The sequence below is a fragment of the Hyla sarda genome, chromosome 3, assembly GCF_029499605.1.
Source record: "Hyla sarda isolate aHylSar1 chromosome 3, aHylSar1.hap1, whole genome shotgun sequence".
Classification (NCBI taxonomy): Eukaryota; Metazoa; Chordata; class Amphibia; order Anura; family Hylidae; genus Hyla; species Hyla sarda.
Window position 1 is genome coordinate 306,374 of NC_079191.1, and position 19,636 is coordinate 326,009.

The 19,636-nt window shown below is 35.4% G+C and overlaps 1 protein-coding gene across 1 annotated transcript in view; it reads right to left on the reverse strand.

Annotated features, from left to right (window-relative positions):
- The window catches only part of LOC130360440 (adhesion G-protein coupled receptor F3-like), a 114,184-nt gene that overhangs the window by 31,337 nt on the left and 63,211 nt on the right, over positions 1-19,636 (reverse strand). The window lies entirely within an intron of this gene.

A 19,636-nucleotide genomic window follows, 5' to 3' on the forward strand; every position in this document is an offset into this window, starting at 1 on the left:
TGCTCAAGGATGAGGGTCCACTATATCACTATGGGCACCCCCAGGTCTAGTAATGGAAGAGGCCCGTATAATACAAGATAGGATTTCTATAATATCCATAGAATGTGAATAATGATTAAAAAAAATATGGCAGTGACATCATCAGAATTGGTCCTCAATGTAACGGTAACTAAGACCAAACCTTTACGTGAGCCTCCAGTCCTATGGCAAACCCCCCCATATGGCTGTACCCACCTGTGATTCCCCCCATTATGGCTGCACCCACCTTACATTGATCCCGCCCCCCCTGTATGGCTGTACCCACATTACATTAATCGCCCCCCATTATGGCTGCACCCACCTTACATTGATCTCCCCCCCGTATGGCTGCACCCACCTTACATTGATCTCCCCTCGTATGGCTGTACCCACCTTACATTGATCTCCCCCCCGTATGGCTGTGCCCACCTTACATTGATCTCCCCCCCGTAAGGCTGTACCCACCTTACATTGATCTCCCCCCGTATGGCTGTACCCACCTTACGGTGATCCCCCTCCACTTGCTGATGACAAATGGTGATGGGCAGACACAGGAGAACAATGGCTGTCACCGGCCAATTCATCATTCATCACAGTAATGAAGTGAGCGGCTGTCAGCATCAGTCACCTGGGGAAGGAGCATCATGCAAATGTGCAGCAGAATCACCGTCCTCCACTCCAAACATAGGAAACCACTGTATACTGCGACTATATCTAACACTACTACTGCTATTACTACTATTACCACCACTACTACTGTTATTACTACTATTACCACTACTACTACTACTACTGCTATTACTACTATTACCACAACTACTACTGTTATTACTACTATTACCACTACTACTACTGCTACTACTATCACTACTACTACTGCTATTACTACTACTACCACTACTACTACTGCTACTACTATCACTACTACTACTGCTATTACTACTACTACCACTACTACTACTGCTACTACTATCACTACTACTACTGCTATTACTACTATTACCACTACTACTACTGCTACTACTACCACTACTGCTATTACTACTATTACCACTACTACTACTGCTACTACTACCACTACTACTACTGCTATTACTACCATTACTACTGCTATTACTACTACCACTACTACTACTACTACTATTACTACTGCTATTACTACCACTACTACTGCTATTACTACTACCACTACTACTACTACTACTACTACCACTACTACTACTACTGCTATTACTACTATTACCACTACTACTACTGCTATTACTACTATTACAACCACTACTACTGCTATTACTACCACTACTACTACTACTACCACTACTACTACTTCTACTACTGCTATTACTACTATTACCACCACTACTACTGCTATTACTACTATTACCACTACTACTACTGCTACTACTACCACTACTACTACTACCATTACTACTGCTATTACTACTATTACCACCACTACTACTGTTATTACTACTATTACCACTACTACTACTGCTACTACTACCACTACTACTACTGCTATTACTACCATTACTACTGCTATTACTACTATTACCACCACTACTACTGTTATTACTACTACTACCACTACTACTACTGCTATTACTACCATTACTACTGCTATTACTACTACCACTACTACTACTACTATTACTACTGCTATTACTACCACTACTACTGCTATTACTACTACCACTACTACTGCTATTACTACTACCACTACTACTACTACTACTACTACTACTACTACTACTACCACTACTACTGCTATTACTACTATTACCACTACTACTACTGCTATTACTACTATTACAACCACTACTACTGCTATTACTACCACTACTACTACTACTACTACCACCACTACTACTACTTCTACTACTGCTATTACTACTATTACCACCACTACTACTGCTATTACTACCACTACTACTACTACCACTACTACTACTGCTACTACTACCACTACTACTACTGCTATTACTACTATTACCACTACTACTACTGCTACTACTACCACTACTACTACTGCTATTACTACCATTACTACTGCTATTACTACTACCACTACTACTACTATTACTACTGCTATTACTACCACTACTACTGCTATTACTACTACCACTACTACTACTACTACTACTACTACTACTACTACTACCACTACTACTGCTATTACCACTACTACTACTGCTATTACTACTATTACAACCACTACTACTGCTATTACTACCACTACTACTACTACTACTACTACTTCTACTACTGTTGTTACTACTATTACCACCACTACTACTGCTATTGATACCACTACTACTACTACCACTACTACCACTACTACTACCACTACTACTACTGCTATTACTACTATTACCACTACTACTACTGCTACTACTACCACTACTACTACTGCTATTACTACCATTACTACTGCTATTACTACTACCACTACTACTACTACTACTATTACTACTGCTATTACTACCACTACTACTGCTATTACTACTACCACTACTACTACTACTACTACTACCACTACTACTACTACTGCTATTACTACTATTACCACTACTACTACTGCTATTACTACTATTACAACCACTACTACTGCTATTACTACCACTACTACTACTACTACCACTACTACTACTTCTACTACTGCTATTACTACTATTACCACCACTACTACTGCTATTACTACTATTACCACTACTACTACTGCTACTACTACCACTACTACTACTACCATTACTACTGCTATTACTACTATTACCACCACTACTACTGTTATTACTACTATTACCACTACTACTACTGCTACTACTACCACTACTACTACTGCTATTACTACCATTACTACTGCTATTACTACTATTACCACCACTACTACTGTTATTACTACTACTACCACTACTACTACTGCTATTACTACCATTACTACTGCTATTACTACTACCACTACTACTACTACTATTACTACTGCTATTACTACCACTACTACTGCTATTACTACTACCACTACTACTGCTATTACTACTACCACTACCACTACTACTACTACTACTACTACTACTACTACTACTACTACTACCACTACTACTGCTATTACTACTATTACCACTACTACTACTGCTATTACTACTATTACAACCACTACTACTGCTATTACTACCACTACTACTACTACTACTACCACCACTACTACTACTTCTACTACTGCTATTACTACTATTACCACCACTACTACTGCTATTACTACCACTACTACTACTACCACTACTACTACTGCTACTACTACCACTACTACTACTGCTATTACTACTATTACCACTACTACTACTGCTACTACTACCACTACTACTACTGCTATTACTACCATTACTACTGCTATTACTACTACCACTACTACTACTACTATTACTACTGCTATTACTACCACTACTACTGCTATTACTACTACCACTACTACTACTACTACTGCTATTACTACTATTACCACTACTACTACTGCTATTACTACTATTACAACCACTACTACTGCTATTACTACCACTACTACTACTACTACTACTACTTCTACTACTGTTGTTACTACTATTACCACCACTACTACTGCTATTGATACCACTACTACTACTACCACTACTACCACTACTACTACCACTACTACTACTGCTATTACTACTATTACCACCACTACTACTGCTACTACTACCACTACCACTACTGCTTTTACTACTATTAACACCACTACTACTGCTATTGCTACTATTACCACCACTACTACTGCTATTAATACTATTACCACCACTACTACTGCTATTACTACTATTACCACCACTACTACTGCTATTACTACTATTACCACTACTACTACTAATACTACCACCACTACTACCACTACTACTACTGCTACTACTACCACTACCACCACTACTACTACTACAACTACTACTACCACTACTACTACTGCTATTACTACTATTACCACCACTACTACTGCTATTACTACTATTACCACTACTACTACTACCACCACTACTACTACTGCTACTACTACCACTACCACCACTACTACTACTACTACCACTACTACTACTACTACTGCTATTACTACTATTACCACCACTACTACTGTTATTACTACTATTACCACTACTACTACTGCTACTACTACCACTACTACTACTGCTATTACTACTATTACCACTACTACTACTGCTACTACTACCACTACTGCTATTACTACTATTACTACCACTACTACTGCTATTACTACTACCACTACTACTACTACTATTACTACTGCTATTACTACTACTACTACTACTGCTATTACTACTATTACAACCACTACTACTACTTCTACTACTGCAATTACTACTATTACCACCACCACTACTGCTATTACTAGCACTACTACTACTACTACCACTACTACTACTACTACTACTACTACTACTACTGCTACTACTACCACTACTACTACTACTGCTATTACTACTATTACCACCACTAATACTGCTATTGCTACTATTACCACCACTACTACTGCTATTACTACTATTACCACTTCTACTACTACTACCACCACCACTACTACCACTACTACTACTGCTACTACTACCACTGCCACCACTACCACTACTTCCACTACTACTACCACTGCCACCACTACTACTACTGCTATTACTACTATTACCACCACTACTACTGCTACTACTACCACTACTACTGCTACTACTACTACCACTACTACTACTACTACTACTACTATTACCACCACTACTACTGCTATTACTACTATTACCACCACTACTACTGCTATTACTATTATTACCACCACTACTACTGCTATTACTACTATTACCACTACTACTGCTATTACTACTATTACCACTACTACTACTACTACTACCACCACTACTACTACTGCTACTACTACCACTACTACTACTACTACCACTACTACTACTGCTATTACTACTATTACCACCACTACTACTGTTATTACTACTATTACCACCACTACTACTGCTATTACTACTATTACCGCCACTACTACTGCTACTACTACCACTACTACTACTGCTATTACTACTACTACCACTACTACTACTGCTACTACTACTATTACTACTACTACTACTACCACAACTACCACCACTACTACTGCTACTACTACCACCACTACTACTACTTCTACTACCACCACTACTACCACCACTACTACTGCTACTACTACCACTACTACCACCACTACTACTACTTCTACTACCACCACTACTACCACCACTACTACTGCTACTACTACCACTACTACCACCACTACTACTGCTACTACTACCACTACTACCACTGCTACTACTACCACTACTACTACTGCTATTATTACTATTACCACCACTACTACTGCTATTACTACTATTACCACCACTACTACTGCTATTACTACTACTACCACTACTACTACTACTACTACCACCACTACTACTGATACTACTACCACTACTACTACTGCTATTATTACTATTACCACCACTACTACTGCTATTACTACTATTACCACCACTACTACTGCTATTACTACTACTACCACTACTACCACCACTACTACTACTTCTACTAACACCACTACTACCACCACTACTACAGCTACTACTACCACTACTACCACCACTAATACTACTTCTACTACCACCACTACTACTGCTACTACTACCACTACTACTACTGCTATTATTACTATTACCACCACTACTACTGCTATTACTACTATTACCACCACTACTACTGCTATTACTACTACTACCACTACTACTACTACTACTACTACTACCACTACTACTACTACCACCACTACTACTACTACTACTACCACTACTACTACTGCTATTATTACTATTACCACCACTACTACTGCTATTACTACTATTACCACCACTACTACTACTTCTACTACCACCACTACTACCACCACTACTACTACTTCTACTACCACCACTACTACCACCACTACTACTGCTACTACTACCACTATTACTACTGCTATTATTACTATTACCACTACTACTACTGCTATTACTACTATTACCACCACTACTACTGCTATTACTACTACTACCACCACTACTACTACCACTACTACTACTGCTACTACTACCACTACTACTACTGCTACTACTACCACTAATACTACCACTAACACTACTACTACTACTACCACCACTACTACTACCACTACTGCTATTACTACTATTACCACTACTACTACTGCTGCTACTACCACTACTGCTATTACTACTATTACCACTACTACTACTGCTACTACTACTACTACCACTACTGCTATTACTACTATTACCACTACTACTACTGCTACTACTACTACTACTACCACTACTGCTATTACTACTAATACCATTACTACTACTGCTGCTACGACAACTACTACTGTGGTGAGGGTTTGATGAGGGCAGATGGAATTACCCTAGGGGCAGATGGCATTAACCCCTTGTGTTTGTGACGCCAGGGCGTGGTTTAACCTCTTCACCACCTGAAGGTGTACCACTGGATACTGGGCTAGGCACGGGGGTAAATAATGACTCTGACGCCAAATTACGGAATAACGGCAGCTTTACTGAGTCAGACAGGTGTAACAGTCTATACAGCTTAGCCAGGCCCGCGGAGGTGACCAGTGACTTCAGAGACCTTAGGGCTCGCTGGGACTTCTAGTGGACTTGGGCAATTTGATGCATTTCCACTCTGACTTTCCACTCTGACTCTGACAAATTTATCTTGACTGACTTGACTGGGACTGACTTCACCCCATTTGTAGCTTTCCAGGTTTTGACGTTCACCTGTGGGGCAGTGGACTCGTGGATGTGTGGTCGGCCTTGGGCCTCCTCAGGACACCAGACAATCTCTCACCGGACTTGACTGTACTGAATCTCAGCAAAGACTTCAAGAGACTGAACTGGCTCCACCCAGGGCTTATTTGGGGGAGACTCTGGAGGGGTCCCGTAGGTCACCCTGTAGGTCACATGGTCCCTGATACCTTCCTTGGTTACAATGCATGACAACAGTATTTAAAGGTATATGACAAGTATTAAGCCTGTTAAAGCTGTATTTGTGTGAGGGGCGTGAGTATTCCACACTCCTCCACCTCTAGGTGGGGTTACAGGAGTCACGTGAGTATATAACTCTAAGGCGGGGTGTACGTGACGTATTTGTGGAAGCCGCTGTATCTGGCATTCGAATCTCCCACCAAATTTTTGGAGTTCCAGAGCCGCACACTGTACTAGAGTCTTGCTTTTCCTCAGCCTACGTCAGGTGGTGCAGGCTCGGCGTCCCTTGTTGCCTACTTCATACTTGTGTAGCGTTGCGTTTATACCATGATTTTACTGTGCTTTCATTTATACCATGTATTTATACCGTACGCTCATTCTTGTAGTATACGGGGCATTTATATTAGGTATTTATTCATAGTATTTATACCGTGCGTTCATTCTTGTAGTATACGGGGCATTTACATTAGGTATTTATTCATAGGATTTATACCGTGCGCTCATTCTTGTAGTATACGGGGCATTTACATTAGGTATTTATTCATAGGATTTATACCGTGCGCTCATTCTTGTAGTATACGGGACATTTATATTAGGTATTTATTCATAGTATTTATACCGTGCGCTCATTCTTGTAGTATACGGGACATTTATAATAGGTATTTATTCATAGTATTTATACCGTGCGCTCATTCTTGTAGTATACGGGACATTTATATTAGGTATTTATTCATAGGATTTATACCGTGCGCTCATTCTTGTAGTATACGGGACATTTATAATAGGTATTTATTCATAGTATTTATACCGTGCGCTCATTCTTGTAGTATACGGGACATTTATATTAGGTATTTATTCATAGGATTTATACCGTGCGTTCATTCTTGTAGTATACGGGACATGTATATTAGGTACTTATTCATAGCATTTATACCGTGCGTTCATTCTTGTAGTATACGGGGCATTTATATTAGGTATTTATTCATAGCATTTATACCATGCGTTCATTCTTGTAGTATACGGGACATTTATATTAGGTATTTATTCATAGGATTTATACAGTGCGTTCATTCTTGTAGTATACGGGGCATTTATATTAGGTATTTATTCATAGTATTTATACCGTGCGTTCATTCTTGTGGTATACGGAGCATTTATATTAGGTATTTATTCATAGTATTTATACCGTGCGTTCATTCTTGTAGTATACGGGACATTTATATTAGGTATTTATTCATAGTATTTACACCGTGCGTTCATTCTTGTAGTATACGGGACATTTATATTAGGTATTTATTCATAGTATTTATACCGTGCGTTCATTCTTGTAGTATACGGGGCATTTATATTAGGTATTTATTCATAGTATTTATACCGTGCGCTCATTCTTGTAGTATACGGGGCATTTATATTAGGTATTTATTCATAGGATTTATACCGTACGTTCATTCTTGTAGTATACGGGACATTTATATTAGGTATTTATTCATAGTATTTATACCGTGCGTTCATTCTTGTAGTATACGGGACATTTATATTAGGTAATTATTCATAGTATTTATACCGTGCGCTCATTCTTGTAGTATACGGGACATTTATATTAGGTATTTATTCATAGTATTTATACCGTGCGTTCATTCTTGTAGTATACGGGACATTTATATAAGGTATTTATTCATAGGATTTATACCGAGCGTTCATTCTTGTAGTATACGGGGCATTTATATTAGGTATTTATTCATAGGATTTATACCGTGCGCTCATTCTTGTAGTATACGGGACATTTATATTAGGTATTTATTCATAGTATTTATACCGAGCGTTCATTCTTGTAGTATACGGGGCATTTATATTAGGTATATATTCATAGTATTTATACCGTGCGCTCATTCTTGTGGTATACGGGGCATTTATATTAGGTATTTATTCATAGTATTTATACCGTGCGCTCATTCTTGTAGTATACGGGACATTTATATTAGGTATTTATTCATAGGATTTATACTGTGCGTTCATTCTTGTAGTATACGGGACATGTATATTAGGTACTTATTCATAGTATTAATACCGTGCGTTCATTCTTGTAGTATACGGGACATTTATATTAGGTATTTATTCATAGTATTTATACCGTGCGTTCATTCTTGTAGTATACGGGGCATTTATATTAGGTATTTATTCATAGTATTTATACCGTGCGTTCATTCTTGTAGTATACGGGACATTTATATTAGGTATTTATTCATAGTATTTATACCGTGCGTTCATTCTTGTAGTATACGGGACATTTATATTAGGTATTTATTCATAGTATTTATACCGTGCGCTCATTCTTGTAGTATACGGGACATTTATATTAGGTATTTATTCATAGGAGTTATACCGTGCGCTCATTCTTGTAGTATACGGGACATTTATATTAGGTATTAATTCATAGCATTTATACCGTGCGTTCATTCTTGTAGTATACGGGACATTTATATTAGGTATTTATTCATAGGATTTATACCGTGCGTTCATTCTTGTAGTATACGGGGCATTTATATTAGGTATTTATTCATAGGATTTATACCGTGCGCTCATTCTTGTAGTATACGGGGCCTTTATATTAGGTATTTATTCATAGGATTTATACCGTGCGCTCATTCTTGTAGTATACGGGGCATTTATATTAGGTACTTATTCATAGTATTTATACCGTACGCTCATTCTTGTAGTATACGGGGCATTTATATTAGGTACTTATTCATAGTATTTATACCGTGCGTTCATTCTTGTAGTATACGGGACATTTATATTAGGTATTTATTCATAGTATTTATACCGTGCGCTCATTCTTGTAGTATACGGGGCATTTATATTAGGTATTTATTCATAGTATTTATACCGTGCGTTCATTCTTGTAGTATACGGACATTTATGTTAGGTATTTATTCATAGGATTTATACAGTGCGTTCATTCTTGTAGTATACGGGGCATTTATATTAGGTATTTATTCATAGTATTTATACCGTGCGCTCATTCTTGTAGTATACGGGGCATTTATATTAGATATTTATTCATAGGATTTATACCGTGCGTTCATTCTTGTAGTATACGGGGCATTTATATTAGGTATTTATTCATAGTATTTATACCGTGCGCTCATTCTTGTAGTATACGGGGCATTTATATTAGGTATTTATTCATAGTATTTATACCGTGCGTTCATTCTTGTAGTATACGGGACATTTATATTAGGTATTTATTCATAGGATTTATACTGTGCGCTCATTCTTGTAGTATACGGTACATTTATATTAGGTATTTATTCATAGGATTTATACCGTGCGTTCATTCTTGTAGTATACGGTACATTTATATTAGGTATTTATTCATAGTATTTATACTGTGCGTTCATTCTTGTAGTATACGGGACATTTATATTAGGTATTTATTCATAGGATTTATACCGTGCGTTCATTCTTGTAGTATACGGGGCATTTATATTAGGTATTTATTCATAGTATTTATACCGTGCGCTCATTCTTGTAGTATACGGGGCATTTATATTAGGTATTTATTCATAGTATTTATACCGTGCGTTCATTCTTGTAGTATACGGGGCATTTATATTAGGTATTTATTCATAGTATTTATACCGTGCGCTCATTCTTGTAGTATACGGGGCATTTATAATAGGTATTTATTCATAGTATTTATACCGTGCGCTCATTCTTGTAGTATACGGGACATTTATATTAGGTATTTATTCATAGGATTTATACCGTGCGCTCATTCTTGTAGTATACGGGGCATTTATATTAGGTATTTATTCATAGTATTTATACCGTGCGTTCATTCTTGTAGTATACGGGGCATTTATATTATGTATTTATTCATAGTATTTATACCGTGCGTTCATTCTTGTGGTATACGGAGCATTTATATTAGGTATTTATTCATAGTATTTATACCGTGCGTTCATTCTTGTAGTATACGGGGCATTTATATTAGGTATTTATTCATAGTATTTATACCGTGCGTTCATTCTTGTAGTATACGGGGCATTTATATTAGGTATTTATTCATAGGATTTATACCGTGCGTTCATTCTTGTGGTATACGGGGCATTTATATTAGGTATTTATTCATAGTATTTATACCGTGCGCTCATTCTTGTGGTATACGGGACATTTATATTATGTATTTATTCTTAGTATTTATACCGTGCGCTCATTCTTGTAGTATACGGGGCATTTATATTAGGTATTTATTCATAGTATTTATACCGTGCGCTCATTCTTGTAGTATACGGGGCATTTATATTAGGTATTTATTCATAGGATTTATACTGTGCGTTCATTCTTGTAGTATACGGGACATGTATATTAGGTACTTATTCATAGTATTTATACAGTGCGTTCATTCTTGTAGTATACGGGGCATTTATATTAGGTATTTATTCATAGTATTTATACCGTGCGCTCATTCTTGTAGTATACGGGACATTTATATTAGGTATTTATTCATAGGATTTATACCGTGCGCTCATTCTTGTAGTATACGGGGCATTTATATTAGATATTTATTCATAGTATTTATACCGTGCGCTCATTCTTGTAGTATACGGGACATTTATATTAGGTATTTATTCATAGCATTTATACCGTGCACTCATTCTTGTAGTATACGGGACATTTATATTAGGTATTTATTCATAGTATTTATACCGTGCGTTCATTCTTGTAGTATAGGGGGCATTTATATTAGGTATTTATTCATAGCATTTATACCGTGCGCTCATTCTTGTAGTATACGGGGCATTTATATTAGGTATTTATTCATAGTATTTATACCGTGCGTTCATTCTTGTGGTATACGGGGCATTTATATTAGGTATTTATTCATAGTATTTATACCGTGCGTTCATTCTTGTAGTATACGGGGCATTTATATTATGTATTTATTCATAGTATTTATACCGTGCGTTCATTCTTGTGGTATACGGAGCATTTATATTAGGTATTTATTCATAGTATTTATACCGTGCGTTCATTCTTGTAGTATACGGGGCATTTATATTAGGTATTTATTCATAGTATTTATACTGTGCGTTCATTCTTGTAGTATACGGGGCATTTATATTAGGTATTTATTCATAGGATTTATACCGTGCGTTCATTCTTGTAGTATACGGGGCCTTTATATTAGGTATTTATTCATAGGATTTAAACCGTGCGCTCATTCTTGTAGTATACGGGACATTTATATTAGGTATTTATTCATAGGATTTATACCGTGCGTTCATTCTTGTAGTATACGGGGCATTTATATTAGGTATTTATTCATAGGATTTATACCGTGCGTTCATTCTTGTGGTATACGGGGCATTTATATTAGGTATTTATTCATAGTATTTATACCGTGCGCTCATTCTTGTGGTATACGGGACATTTATATTATGTATTTATTCTTAGTATTTATACCGTGCGCTCATTCTTGTAGTATACGGGGCATTTATATTAGGTATTTATTCATAGTATTTATACCGTGCGCTCATTCTTGTAGTATACGGGGCATTTATATTAGGTATTTATTCATAGTATTTATACCGTGCGCTCATTCTTGTAGTATACGGGACATTTATATTAGGTATTTATTCATAGGATTTATACCGTGCGCTCATTCTTGTAGTATACGGGGCATTTATATTAGATATTTATTCATAGTATTTATACCGTGCGCTCATTCTTGTAGTATACGGGGCATTTATATTAGGTATTTATTCATAGCATTTATACCGTGCACTCATTCTTGTAGTATACGGGACATTTATATTAGGTATTTATTCATAGTATTTATACCGTGCGTTCATTCTTGTAGTATAGGGGGCATTTATATTAGGTATTTATTCATAGCATTTATACCGTGCACTCATTCTTGTAGTATACGGGACATTTATATTAGGTATTTATTCATAGCATTTATACCGTGCACTCATTCTTGTAGTATACGGGACATTTATATTAGGTATTTATTCATAGTATTTATACCGTGCGTTCATTCTTGTAGTATAGGGGGCATTTATATTAGGTATTTATTCATAGCATTTATACCGTGCGCTCATTCTTGTAGTATACGGGGCATTTATATTAGGTATTTATTCATAGTATTTATACCGTGCACTCATTCTTGTAGTATACGGGACATTTATATTAGGTATTTATTCATAGCATTTATACCGTGCACTCATTCTTGTAGTATACGGGACATTTATATTAGGTATTTATTCATAGTATTTATACCGTGCGTTCATTCTTGTAGTATAGGGGGCATTTATATTAGGTATTTATTCATAGCATTTATACCGTGCGCTCATTCTTGTAGTATACGGGGCATTTATATTAGGTATTTATTCATAGTATTTATACCGTGCGTTCATTCTTGTAGTATACGGGACATTTATATTAGGTATTTATTCATAGTATTTATACCGTGCGTTCATTCTTGTAGTATACGGGGCATTTATATTAGGTATTTATTCATAGTATTTATACCGTGCGTTCATTCTTGTAGTATACGGGACATTTATATTAGGTATTTGTTCATAGTATTTATACCGTGCGTTCATTCTTGTAGTATAGGGGGCATTTATATTAGGTATTTATTCATAGGATTTATACCGTGCGCTCATTCTTGTAGTATACGGGACATTTATATTAGGTATTAATTCATAGTATTTATACCGTGCGTTCATTCTTGTAGTATACGGGGCCTTTATATTAGGTATTTATTCATAGGATTTAAACCGTGCGCTCATTCTTGTAGTATACGGGACATTTATATTAGGTATTTATTCATAGTATTTATACCGTACGCTCATTCTTGTAGTATACGGGGCATTTATATTAGGTACTTATTCATAGTATTTATACCGTGCGTTCATTCTTGTAGTATACGGGACATTTATATTAGGTATTTATTCATAGGATTTATACCGTGCGTTCATTCTTGTAGTATACGGGGCATTTATATTAGGTATTTATTCATAGGATTTATACCGTGCGCTCATTCTTGTAGTATACGGGGCCTTTATATTAGGTATTTATTCATAGGATTTATACCGTGCGCTCATTCTTGTAGTATACGGGACATTTATATTAGGTATTTATTCATAGTATTTATACCGTACGCTCATTCTTGTAGTATACGGGGCATTTATATTAGGTACTTATTCATAGTATTTATACCGTGCGTTCATTCTTGTAGTATACGGGGCATTTATATTAGGTATTTATTCATAGTATTTATACCGTGCGCTCATTCTTGTAGTATACGGGGCATTTATATTAGGTATTTATTCATAGTATTTATACCGTGCGTTCATTCTTGTAGTATACGGGACATTTATATTAGGTATTTATTCATAGTATTTATACCGAGCGTTCATTCTTGTAGTATACGGGACATTTATATTAGGTATTTATTCATAGTATTTATACCGAGCGTTCATTCTTGTAGTATACGGGGCATTTATATTAGGTATTTATTCATAGGATTTATACCGTGCGTTCATTCTTGTAGTATACGGGGCATTTATATTAGGTATTTATTCATAGTATTTATACTGTGCGCTCATTCTTGCAGTATACGGGACATTTATATTAGGTATTTATTCATAGTATTTATACCGTGCGCTCATTCTTGTAGTGTACGGGACATTTATATTAGGTATTTATTCATAGGATTTATACCGTGCGCTCATTCTTGTAGTATACGAGGCATTTATATTAGGTATTTATTCATAGTATTTATAGCGTGCGTTCATTCTTGTAGTATACGGGGCATTTATATTAGGTATTTATTCATAGGATTTATACCGTGCGTTCATTCTTGTAGTATACGGGACATTTATATTAGGTATTTATTCATAGGATTTATACCGTGCGTTCATTCTTGTAGTATACGGGGCATTTATATTAGGTATTTATTCATAGGATTTATACCGTGCGTTCATTCTTGTAGTATACGGAACATTTATATTAGGTATTTATTCATAGTATTTATACCGTGCGCTCATTCTTGTAGTATACGGGGCATTTATATTAGGTATTTATTCATAGTATTTATACCGTGCGCTCATTCTTGTAGTATACGGGGCATTTATATTAGGTATTTATTCATAGCATTTATACCGTGCGTTCATTCTTGTAGTATACAGGGCATTTATATTAGGTATTTATTCATAGCATTTATACCGTGCGCTCATTCTTGTAGTATACGGGACATTTATATTAGGTATTTATTCATAGTATTTATACCGTGCGCTCATTCTTGTAGTAAACGGGGCATTTATATTAGGTATTTATTCATAGGATTTATACCGTGCGTTCATTCTTGTAGTATACGGGGCATTTATATTAGGTATTTATTCATAGCATTTATACCGTGCGTTCATTCTTGTAGTATACGGGACATTTATATTAGGTATTTATTCATAGGATTTATACCGTGCACTCATTCTTGTAGTATACGGGGCATTTATATTAGGTATTTATTCATAGGATTTATACCGTGCGTTCATTCTTGTAGTATACGGGACATTTATATTAGGTATTTATTCATAGCATTTATACCGTGCGTTCATTCTTGTAGTATACGGGGCATTTATATTAGGTATTTATTCATAGGATTTATACCGTGCGTTCATTCTTGTAGTATACGGGGCATTTATATTAGGTATTTATTCATAGGATTTATACCGTGCGTTCATTCTTGTAGTATACGGGACATTTATATTAGGTATTTATTCATAGTATTTATACCGTGCGCTCATTCTTGTAGTATACGGGGCATTTATATTAGGTATTTATTCATAGGATTTATACCGTGCGTTCATTCTTGTAGTATACGGGGCATTTATATTAGGTATTTATTCATAGTATTTATACCGTGCGCTCATTCTTGTAGTATACGGGACATTTATATTAGGTATTTATTCATAGGATTTATACCGTGCGTTCATTCTTGTAGTATACGGGACATTTATATTAGGTATTTATACCGTGCGTTCATTCTTGTAGTATACGGGACATTTATATTAGGTATTTATTCATAGCATTTATACCGAGCGTTCATTCTTGTAGTATACGGGACATTTATATTAGGTATTTATTCATAGTATTTAAACCGTGCGTTCATTCTTGTAGTATACGGGACATTTATATTAGGTATTTATTCATAGGATTTATACCGTGCGTTCATTCTTGTAGTATACGGGGCCTTTATATTAGGTATTTATTCATAGTATTTAAACCGTGCGTTCATTCTTGTAGTATACGGGACATTTATATTAGGTATTTATTCATAGGATTTATACCGTGCGCTCATTCTTGTAGTATACGGGGCATTTATATTAGGTATTTATTCTTAGTATTTATAGCGTGCGTTCATTCTTGTAGTATACGGGACATTTATGTTAGGTATTTATTCATAGGATTTATACCGTGCGCTCATTCTTGTAGTATACGGGGCATTTATATTAGGTATTTATTCATAGGATTTATACCGTGCGCTCATTCTTGTAGTATACGGGGCATTTATATTAGGTATTTATTCATAGGATTTATACTGTACGTTCATCCTTGTAGTATACGGGACATTTATATTAGGTATTTATTCATAGCATTTATACCGTGCGTTCATTCTTGTAGTATACGGGGCATTTATATTAGGTATTTATTCATAGCATTTATACCGTGCGTTAATTCTTGTAGTATACGGGGCATTTATATTAGGTATTTATTCATAGTATTTATACCGTGCGTTCATTCTTGTAGTATACGGGGCATTTATATTAGGTATTTATTCATAGAATTTATACCGTGCGTTCATTCTTGTAGTATACGGGGCATTTATATTAGGTATTTATTCATAGGAGTTATACCGTGCGCTCATTCTTGTAGTATACGGACCATTTATATTAGGTATTTATTCATAGCATTTATACCGTGCGTTCATTCTTGTAGTATACGGGGCATTTATATTAGGTATTTATTCATAGTATTTATACCGTGCGCTCATTCTTGCAGTATACGGGACATTTATATTAGGTATTTATTCATAGTATTTATACCGTGCGCTCATTCTTGTAGTATACGGGACATTTATATTAGGTATTTATTCATAGGATTTATACCGTACGTTCATTATTGTAGTATACGGGGCATTTATATTAGGTATTTATTCATAGTATTTATACCGTGCGCTCATTCTTGCAGTATACGGGACATTTATATTAGGTATTTATTCATAGGATTTATACCGTGCGCTCATTCTTGTAGTATACGGGGCATTTACATTAGGTATTTATTCATAGTATTTATACCGTGCGTTCATTCTTGTAGTATACGGGACATTTATATTAGGTATTTATTCATAGTATTTATACCGTGCGTTCATTCTTGTAGTATACGGGGCATTTATATTAGGTATTTATTCATAGTATTTATACCGTGCGTTCATTCTTGTAGTATACGGGACATTTATATTAGGTATTTATTCATAGGATTTATACCGTACGTTGATTATTGTAGTATACGGGACATTTATATTAGGTATTTATTCATAGTATTTATACCGTGCGCTCATTCTTGTAGTATACGGGGCATTTATATTAGGTATTTATTCATAGTATTTATACCGTGCGTTCATTCTTGTAGTATACGGGGCATTTATATTAGGTATTTATTCATAGCATTTATACCGTGCGCTCATTCTTGTAGTATACGGGACATTTATATTAGGTATTTATTCATAGTATTTATACCGTGCGTTCATTCTTGTAGTATACGGGACATTTATATTAGGTATTTATTCATAGCATTTATACCGTGCGGTCATTCTTGTAGTATACGGGGCATTTATATTAGGTATTTATTCATAGTATTTATACCGTGCGCTCATTCTTGTAGTATACGGGGCATTTATATTAGGTATTTATTCATAGTATTTATACCGAGCGTTCATTCTTGTAGTATAAGGGGCATTTATATTAGGTATTTATTCATAGGATTTATACCGTGCACTCATTCTTGTAGTATACGGGACATTTATATTAGGTATTTATTCATAGGAGTTATACCGTGCGTTCATTCTTGTAGTATACGGAACATTTATATTAGGTATTTATTCATAGTATTTATACCGTGCGCTCATTCTTGTAGTGTACGGGACATTTATATTAGATATTTATTCATAGTATTTATACCGTGCGTTCATTCTTGTAGTATACGGGGCATTTATATTAGGTATTTATTCATAGGATTTATACCGTGCGTTCATTCTTGTAGTATACGGGACATTTATATTAGGTATTTATTCATAGGATTTATACCGTGCGTTCATTCTTGTAGTATACGGGGCATTTATATTAGGTATTTATTCATAGGATTTATACCGTGCGTTCATTCTTGTAGTATACGGGGCATTTATATTAGGTATTTATTCATAGTATTTATACTGTGCGCTCATTCTTGCAGTATACGGGACATTTATATTAGGTATTTATTCATAGTATTTATACCGTGCGCTCATTCTTGTAGTGTACGGGACATTTATATTAGGTATTTATTCATAGGATTTATACCGTGCGCTCATTCTTGTAGTATACGAGGCATTTATATTAGGTATTTATTCATAGGATTTATACCGTGCGTTCATTCTTGTAGTATACGGGACATTTATATTAGGTATTTATTCATAGGATTTATACCGTGCGTTCATTCTTGTAGTATACGGGGCATTTATATTAGGTATTTATTCATAGTATTTATACCGTGCGCTCATTCTTGTAGTATACGGGGCATTTATATTAGGTATTTATTCATAGTATTTATACCGTGCGCTCATTCTTGTAGTATACGGGGCATTTATATTAGGTATTTATTCATAGCATTTATACCGTGCGTTCATTCTTGTAGTATACAGGGCATTTATATTAGGTATTTATTCATAGCATTTATACCGTGCGCTCATTCTTGTAGTATACGGGACATTTATATTAGGTATTTATTCATAGTATTTATACCGTGCGCTCATTCTTGTAGTATACGGGGCATTTATATTAGGTATTTATTCATAGGATTTATACCGTGCGTTCATTCTTGTAGTATACGGGGCATTTATATTAGGTATTTATTCATAGCATTTATACCGTGCGTTCATTCTTGTAGTATACAGGACATTTATATTAGGTATTTATTCATAGGATTTATACCGTGCACTCATTCTTGTAGTATACGGGGCATTTATATTAGGTATTTATTCATAGGATTTATAGCGTGCGTTCATTCTTGCAGTATACGGGGCATTTATATTAGGTATTTATTCATAGGATTTATACCGTGCGCTCATTCTTGTAGTATACGGGGCATTTATATTAGGTATTTATTCATAGGATTTATACCGTGCGCTCATTCTTGTAGTATACGGGGCATTTATATTAGGTATTTATTCATAGGATTTATAGCGTGCGCTCATTCTTGTAGTATACGGGACATTTATATTA